The 8,694-nt window shown below is 52.0% G+C and overlaps 1 pseudogene; it reads right to left on the bottom strand.

Annotated features, from left to right (window-relative positions):
• Nucleotides 1-312: 312 nt before the first annotated feature.
• Nucleotides 313-418, bottom strand: LOC129704927 (U6atac minor spliceosomal RNA; annotated as a pseudogene).
• Nucleotides 419-8,694: the final 8,276 nt, after the last annotated feature.

The raw sequence follows: 8,694 nt of genomic DNA, 5'->3' as shown, positions 1-8,694 counted from the left end.
ACCCATTTTGCAATGTCTTATTATTGCCTTATCCAGATAATTTTCAAAATGTCTCCGATGATCTCTGTAAATAGGAGCATCTTAAGGAAAGCAGATGTGAAGTAAACGACATTCTGCATCTTTTCCACAATGAACAGGTCGTGCTTGTGAATTCCGTACCTAATCGAGCTACAATTCTGGCCTGTTTTCTGAGCTAGTCCCGAAAGCCATTCCTGGCCATAATACTGAGCCCGCCTTGAAAGACGAATCTGGACATAATTCTGAGCTTGCCTGTAAAGACAAATCTGGCCCAATTTCTGTGCTTGGAACCTTAATATTGTGAAGCTTTACATGGTTAGATGCCAACCATGTGTGTGTTGTAAGGCCACTAGGACCCCTTCCATCCTTATCAGGGGAAAATGCTATTTTCATACAACACATAAACTAACACATGTTATTATTATCATTAGTACAAACAAGTGTAAATATTACCAACTTGCAGAAGGTCCCATATTTTTCCTGGCCCGACTTGGGTCTCAGATTTTAAGTCCTCTGTCCAACTTTCATGCTGCCACCAACTTCAGTGAACTGCCGACGAAGGCAGTGTGTTGTTGCAGCAACGATAAATCTTTGCTCCCTTATTCAGGTTTTACCTGTTGAATAGGTCTTACCTCAAGAGAAGGTTTCAGTGGCTTATTTTAATGTCACCCCTGAAGCGTTGTTAATTCCTGGCATTTATAGCATGAGGGGAACTCTAGCCCCTTCCGAGTATTCTCCACCTTCGTTTGCGAGGACTCCCTTGAATCCATACGCATTTATTCCAGTACGTTCCACAGACATACTTTTGGAATTTTGAAGTTGGTTACACTGACCACTCGCACTCCCCTCCACAGAGAGAGGATTCGTAGACAGCCATGAACAGGTGCTGCCGCAGGCCCCTGCCTCGTAGTATGCTTACCAGCTTTACCTTCGATCTCGAATATAAAGCTCCTTTTACTGGAGCATATCATGCTGGAGCTATGCTCAACAGCCCTTGTTGGCTTTATGCCTTGTGGTATGCTTTCCAGTACCTCCAACCTCAGGGTCAGAACAAAACTGCCCTGGTAAGCTCAATCTCCTCCATGAGGGAGACATTATGCAGCCCGTCTACAGGTGCTGCTGCCATGGGCCCCCAAGAGGACCCGTGGATATAAATATCTTCTTCATGGAGCTGATCTTCCCCGTACAGCCCTTAACTGAAGCTGCTGCCACGGGCGCCATGGGGTGACCTCACAGATATAAAGCTCCTCCTGGAGCCTGTCACGATGGAGCATCCTTTCTATCAGGTGCTCCATTCTTATCAGACGTCCACAGACGTTGCTTTTATTGGGAGGTGAATCCACCTGGCCCGACCCATGGACTTACTTTTGAATGTCTTTTTTCACCCCACGGGATTGGCCACAGTGCAGTCGGCACCCTGATACGGCAAGGACTTACCCCTCCACGGGAACCAAAGCGGTCTCGAAACCGCTGACCGTCTTGTCAGCGGCTGGGGTAGTGCACCCCAGGTCCACCGGCTCCCGTGTTCCGCGGTCTGGACCGGGTCTTCTCACAGCCCCAAGCCGGTTTCCCCGCGGGTCGACCGGACTGCGCTACAATATCCAGCAGGAAACCTCTGTAAAAGGCTATTCTCACGTTACGAGCTGACACAAGAGGTAACCCGAGTAAAACCTCGTGGTAATAATGTACGATTAACGTACAGCATTCGTGGACGCAACGTAGTGCATCGTGGCGGTAACGGCAGGTTCTCGTGTAACTTGTCTACTCTTGCAAAAAAATCAAACATGTTTGAGATTTTCCACGAGTCAATTTTACTCTTGTGGTTAATAATTGAAACATTTTAACTCGATTTAAGAACGTAGTAGCCAGTGCGTTTACCTTAGTGTATCGTGAGTCTACCGTGGGAACTCTTTAACTCAGCGACAGTCACCTGCCACGTGAGAGAGATCATGCACTGTTGTAGGTCTCCTTTGCACGTCGGTGTTTCTGTCTTTCTCAACTCATTGTTGGCCCCATCTGTCACCACCCCCACCTACACCCCTCTGCTTCCTGGCCATGTGTGTGACCCCTTCCCTCTCCAGCTCCCCGACCATTGCACCGGCGCGGGACTTTGTACTGTCTTCACGTCGGCGATGCCAGCAGGTCCGTGCCAGTCACCGGAGATGTCAGGACCAATGGGACATCAACCCCCAGGCCCACCAGGCCCACCAGGACAACTGCAAGCATGGAGAACCCAGAGACCCACAGCCAACAGCAACTCCAGCCCAGCCCCGCTCCAACTCCTGAGGAACGCGGGCTGCGGATGAGGGGGGCGCAGCTCGGGCTGTGGGCGAACTGCCACTTGTCGCCGTAGCTGTCTCTGGGATCTCCGTGCTTGCAGTGGGCCCATCGGGGAGCGGGTTCCTGTTGGTCCTGACATCTCCGGCCACCCCCTGTACAGGAGCTGAGACTGGGAACTGTACCGCTCTTGCAGGTGAGCAGGAGAGTGTGGTTGTTTGCAGTTGCAGAGGAAGGGGGCAAGGGCGGTACAGTTCCCAGTCTCAGCTCCTGTCCAGGGGGGTGGCCAGAGATGTCAGGACCAATGGGACACCGACCCCCAGACCCACTGCTAGGCACGGAGATCCCAGAGACCCAGAGCCAGCAGCAACTCCAGCCCAGCCCCGCTCCAACTCCAGAGGAACATGCTGATGGTGTGGCAGGGTAGGGGCAGAAGCTGATGGTGTTCAAGGTACGTCTTGTTCTTGGGGTGGCAGATGAGGGGCGCAGCTCGGGCAATGGGCGAACTGCCACTTGTCGCCGTAGCGGCCCATCGGGGAGCGGGTTCCTCTGGAGTTGGAGGGGGAGGGGGGTATTGTGCTGTTTGATCACCCCCTGCTATCCCAGGGACAGGGAGACACAGCGGCTTTTGAGACTGGTGAGCAATCACTTCCAAAGTTCTGCCCACACAGTCAATACACCTCTCCTACACTTGTCTCTCGCACTAAGATCACCCTGCAGAGAATGATCCCAGCCTAACCCAAGAGCCATGTCACCCCAGACAGATTAATGATGCCCCCCCCCCCCCCCCCCCCCCCAACCTCTCTCCATCTTAACTCACACCTGAGCACCAAAGCAACTCAGGAGGCAAACCTTGAGCTCCGTCTCACAACAATCTGATGTGCACATCCGTCCACATTCACAGATTTAATCTCCCGTCTCCCCGCAGTGTGTAGACATGGCAGTAAATTCAAATAAAACATATCAAACCTGTGTGTTTCAAACAAATCATAAGTATAACTACTCTGGCACTGGATGGTGTGCATTTTCCCTTTGTAGGTCACATCAATAGATGCGGCCGCTCTGAATTATATCTTTAAAACAAAGCCACAGGATGGAGAGGTCTTCTTTAACACTGTTGCTTATTAAAACAAAACTTCAATCAGGATTGGCTCAAGAGTAACTCGGGAGACGAACTGGGAACATCGCAGAAATGACGTAAACGGGAAACTGCCGTCTACCCGTGGGTAACTCGGTTAACCTCTTGATCTTTCACTTGTTATATCGCGCTCAACCACGACCCCTTCACTCGGGTTACCTCTTGCGTCAGCTCGTAACGTGATAGTGGCCTATAAGAAGAGGTTCCTGCAAGAAAACACAACCTGGTAAGTATTAAAACTTACCTGCAGGTTTAAACTTACCGCTGGCAGGAGTATGTTGCCTGCCAGTCCGGTGCTTCGCCAGTGCGGATGACTAATGACACGCATGCGTACTTGCGGGGCTTCTTCACGGAATCACTCACATGACTCCGAAGTAAAATTAGAGATCTTGCTGAAGGTTATTAGGTTTTATGCAGAAGCTTGAGCCTACTGCAAAACTCACCTGCTGACACAAGCAGCAGTATTAGAATTGAAGATCAGTAGGAAATTAGCAGGGAACAAACTTACTACATTTTAAGTGCTCAACTTCTCCACTGTCACAAAGTAGGTGATAAATTATCAGTGGCGAGTTGTGTCGTGACTTGAGTGGAAATGGAAATAACAATTGTTTTTTGGTCTGGAACAGGTAGGATGTCATCACGCTGGAAGAGTGCAGATAAGATTTGTGAGGATGTTGTCAGGACTTCAGGGCCTGAGCTGTATAAAGCTATAGCTCTTTGGTTTACGTTTGAAGTAAAGCCGTGAAGAGGTCTGGAGTGAAATGGCCCGGGCAAAGCCCAATGTGGAGATCGGCGATGGTGGAGGATACAGAGAGCATCATCAGGCCAGTTCTGGAGTTTTTAACCATACAACCATATAACAATTACAGCACAGAAACAGGCCATCTCGGCCCTACAAGTCAGAGCCAAACACTTATTTTCCCCTAGTCCCATCTACCTGCACTCAGACCATAACCCTCCATTCCTTTCCCATCCATATACCTATCCAATTTATTTTTAAATGATAAAATCGAACCTGCCTCCACCACTTCCACTGGAAGCTAATTCCACACAGCTACCACTCTCTGAGTAAAGAAGTTCCCCCTCATGTTACCCCTAAACTTCTGTCCCTTAATTCTGAAGTCATGTCCTCTTGTTTGAATCTTCCCCACTCTCAATGGGAAAAGCTTATCCACGTCAACTCTGTCTATCCCTCTCATCATTTTAAAGACCTCTATCAAGTCCCCCCTTAACCTTCTGCGCTCCAAAGAATAAAGACCTATCTTGTTCAACCTTTCTCTGTAACTTAGGTGCTGAAACCCAGGCAACATTATAGTAAATCTCCTCTGTACTCTCTCTATTTTGTTGACATCCTTCCTATAATTGGGTGACCAACATTGTACACCATACACCAGAATTGGTCTCACCAATGCCTTGTACAATTTTAACATTACATCCCAACTTCTATACTTAATGCTCTGATGTATAAAGGCTAGCATACCAAAAGCTTTCTTTACCACCCTATCTACATTAGATTTCACCTTCAGGGAACTATGCACAGTTATTCCTAGATCCGTCTGTTCAACTGCATTCTTCAATTCGCTACCATTTACCATGTACGTCCTATTTTGATTTGTCCTGCCAAGATGTAGCACCTCACATTTGTCAGCATTAAACTCCTTCTGCCATCTTTCAGCCCATTCTTCCAAATGGCCTAAAGCTCTCTGTAGGCTTTGGAAATCTACTTCATTATCCACAACACCACCTAACTTAGTATCATCTGCATACTTACTAATCCAATTTACCACACTATCATCCAGATCATTGATGTACATGACAGCAACAGTGGACCCAACACAGATCCCTGAGGCACCCCACTAGTCACCTGCCTCCAACCTGTCAAACAGCCATTCACCATTACTCTCTGGCATCTCCCATTCTGCCACTGTTGAATCCATCTTGATACTCCTGCATTAACACCCAACAATTGAACCTCCTTAACCAACCTTCCTTGAGGAACCTTGTCAAAGGCCTTACTAAAGTCCATATAGACAACATCCACTGCTGTACCCTCATCAATTTCCCTAGTAACCTCTTCAAAAAATTCAAGAAGATTAGTCAAACATGACCTTCCCGGCACAAATCCATGTTGACTGTTCCTAATCAGACCCTGTTTATCCAGATGCTTATATCTATATTATCTCTAAGTATCTCTTCCATTAATTTGCCCACCACTAACAGGTCTATAATTGCTAGGTTTATTTTTAGAACCCTTTTTAAACAATGGAACAACATGCGCAGTACGCCAATCCTCGGGCACTATTCCCGTTTCTAATGACATTTGAAATATTTCTGTCATAGCACCTGCTATTTCTACACTAACTTCCCTCAATGTCCTAGGGAATATCCTGTCAGGACCTGGAGACTTATCCACTTTATATATTTTTCAAAAGTGTCATACTTGTTTTACTTTGAATCTCATAGTATCCATAGCTACTCTACTTGTTTCCCTTACCTCACATAATTCAATATCCTTCTCCTTGGTGAATAATGAAGAAAATAAATTGGTCAATATCTCCCCCATCTCTTTTGGCTCTGCAGATAGCTGTCCACTCTGTCTCTCTAATGGATCAATTTTATCCCTCGTTATCCTTTTATTATTAATATAGCTGCAGAAACCCTTTGGATTTACTTTCACCTTACATTTTAATGCCAGGATTAGACTTAACATTTTTAAGAAGTTACTAGACAATGTGCAGACCTGCTGGGTCTGTTCCCCCAAAGTGTGGTGGGGGGAGGGGGAGTAGAGGGGGGGGGGGGGGGGGGTGAAAGGGGGTAGGGGAGACAGGGTGGGGAGAGGAAAAGGAGGGGAGACCACTGGGTCCCGTTCCTTAAATATGCATTTGCGGGGGGGGGGGGGGGGGGGGGGGGGGCGGGGCTGCGGCTAAGCATGCGGGGGGGGGGGTTGGGGGGGGGGGGGGGGGGGGTAACCACCTCCCACATCCTCAGGGGGGAGGTGGATGAGGGGGAAGGTAGGGGGAGATGGGTGGGGGGAGGGGAGAGGGGGGTGAGGGGGGGGGGAGGGAGAGGAGGGGGAAAGGGGGGAGAGAGAGGGAGGAGAGATAGGAGGAGGAGAGATAGAGGGGGACTGTGAGGGGGAGGGGGGGGGAAGGGGAGGAGGGGGCAAGAGAGTAGGAGAGAGGAGGCGGGAGAGAGAGGAGAGGAGAGAGAGAGAGGAAGAAGGAGGGGGGAGAGATGAGTGGAGAGAGGAGGGCGGTGGGGAGAGAGGGGGGAGAGGTGGATGAGGGGAGTGGAGGAAGGGAGAGGGGGGGGGGGTGGGGGGGGGGGGGGGGAAAGGGGGAGAGTGGGAAGAAGGGAGGGGAGGTGGGGGAGAGGGTCCCGTCCATTCAAAACATGGTTGCGGGGGGCGGGGAGGTTGCGGCGTCACACACAACACACAACACCCCCCCCCAACACACACACACCAACCCCCCCCAACACACACACAACCATCCCCCCAACACACACACACACACCACCCCCCAAACACACACACACACACACAACCCCCAACAACACACACACACACACAACCACCCACACCACAGACCAACACACCCAACCCCACACACACACCACTCACCCCACCTCCCCCCCCCCCAACACACACACCCTAACCCCCTCCCCCCCCCCCCCCAACACACAGGGACAGGGAGAACCACCCCCCTGAAGAGAGAGTGGAGAGAGAGAAAGGAGAGAGAGGGAGGGGAGAGGGCGATGAGGGGAGAGAGGGGAGAGAGGGGGGGGAGGTGGGAGGGGGGGATGGGGAGGTGGGGGAGTGGGGGGAAGGGGAACAGAGCGGGGGATGGGGAGGGGGGAGGGGGGAGAGAGGGGTAGGGAGTGGGAGAGGTGGGGATGTGAGAGAAAGAGGGGGAGGGGTGGAGAGGGAGAGGGAAGGGGGAGAGAGGGATATGGAAGGGGAGAGAGAGAGGGATGGGGAGATGGGCGGGGGAGAGGGGAGAGAAGGGGAAGAGTGGCAAGGAGAGGAGGGAAAGGGGTAGAGGGGAGAGGGTGGGGGGGGAAAGAGGGATGGGGAGAGAGGGGGGAGGGAGAGAAGGGGGGAGGGGAGTGGAGTGGGGGAGAGAGGGAGGGAGATTGGTAGAGGGTGAGGAGAGAGGAGGGGGGAGAGAGAGGGGTGAGCAGAGAGAGGGGTGAGGGGAGGAGGCGAGGAGAATAGGAAGATGGGAGAGAGGGGGGGAGAGAGGAGGGGTGAGGAGAGGTGGGGAGAGAGGAGAGACGGGGAGACGAGTGAGGAGAGAGAGGGGGGTGAGGAGAGAGGGGTGAGAATGGGGGGAGAGATGGGGGAGAGGGGGAGGAGAGGGGGGGGGAGGGGGGAGAGAGATGGGGGAGGGGAGGAGGAGGGGGGTAGGGGAAGGGGGGTGGTAGAGGGGAGGGGGGGAGAGAGGGAGGGGGGGGGTTGAGGGGGGTAGAGGGGGAGGGGGGAGGGGGAGGGGAGAGGGAAGGGGAGGGGAGAGGGGAGGGGGAGGAGAGGAGGAGGAGTGAGGGGGAGGGAGAGAGGGGAGAGAGGGGGAGGAGGGGAGAGGGGAGAGGAAAGGGGAGGTGGAGAGAGAGATTGGAGAGGGGAGGGAGGAGAGGGAGGAGTGGAGGGGAGAGAGTGGAGGGGGGGAGAGAGTGGAGTGGAGAGAGAGTAGGGGAGAGAGAGGAAGGGAGGGAGAGCGAAGGGGGAGAGGGAGATGGGGGAGAGAGAGGAGAAGGGGGAGTGAGAGAAGGGGGAGTGAGAGAAGGGGGAGAGACAGAAGGGGAGAGTGGGGGAAAGGCAGGTGGTGGAAGGGAGGGGGAGAGAGAGTCGAGGGGAGCGAGAGATTAGAGGGGGGAGAGAGAGTAGCGAGGAGAGAGAGTAGAGGGGAGGGGTGAGAGAGGAGGGAGGGGAGGGTGGAGAGGGGGGAGTATAGGAGGGGTAGAAGGGGAGGGGGAATGGAGGGGCTGGAGATGGAGGGGGATGGAGAAGAAGGGGTTAGATAGGGAGGGGGGGTAGGACAACTTGCTCTATTTGATTTTATTTGATTGTGCACACCGAAGGAGTAGACTAAAACCAAGTTTCTCCCCCCACCACCCCATAAATACACAACTAAACGGGAGCGCCATCATGTATGGTATGGCTGCCCAGCCTGCAATTGTCTGATTTTTTCATCTCTTTTTTTAATTTTTAGTTAGTTAAAGTGTTTTGTTCTGGAGTTCTAGTCTTTTTTATGTGTGTGTGT

Source organism: Leucoraja erinacea, chromosome 1 (assembly GCF_028641065.1).
Source record: "Leucoraja erinacea ecotype New England chromosome 1, Leri_hhj_1, whole genome shotgun sequence".
Classification (NCBI taxonomy): Eukaryota; Metazoa; Chordata; class Chondrichthyes; order Rajiformes; family Rajidae; genus Leucoraja; species Leucoraja erinaceus.
Note: the sequence above shows the minus strand (reverse complement) of the source record. Positions and strands in the feature narration are given on the sequence as shown.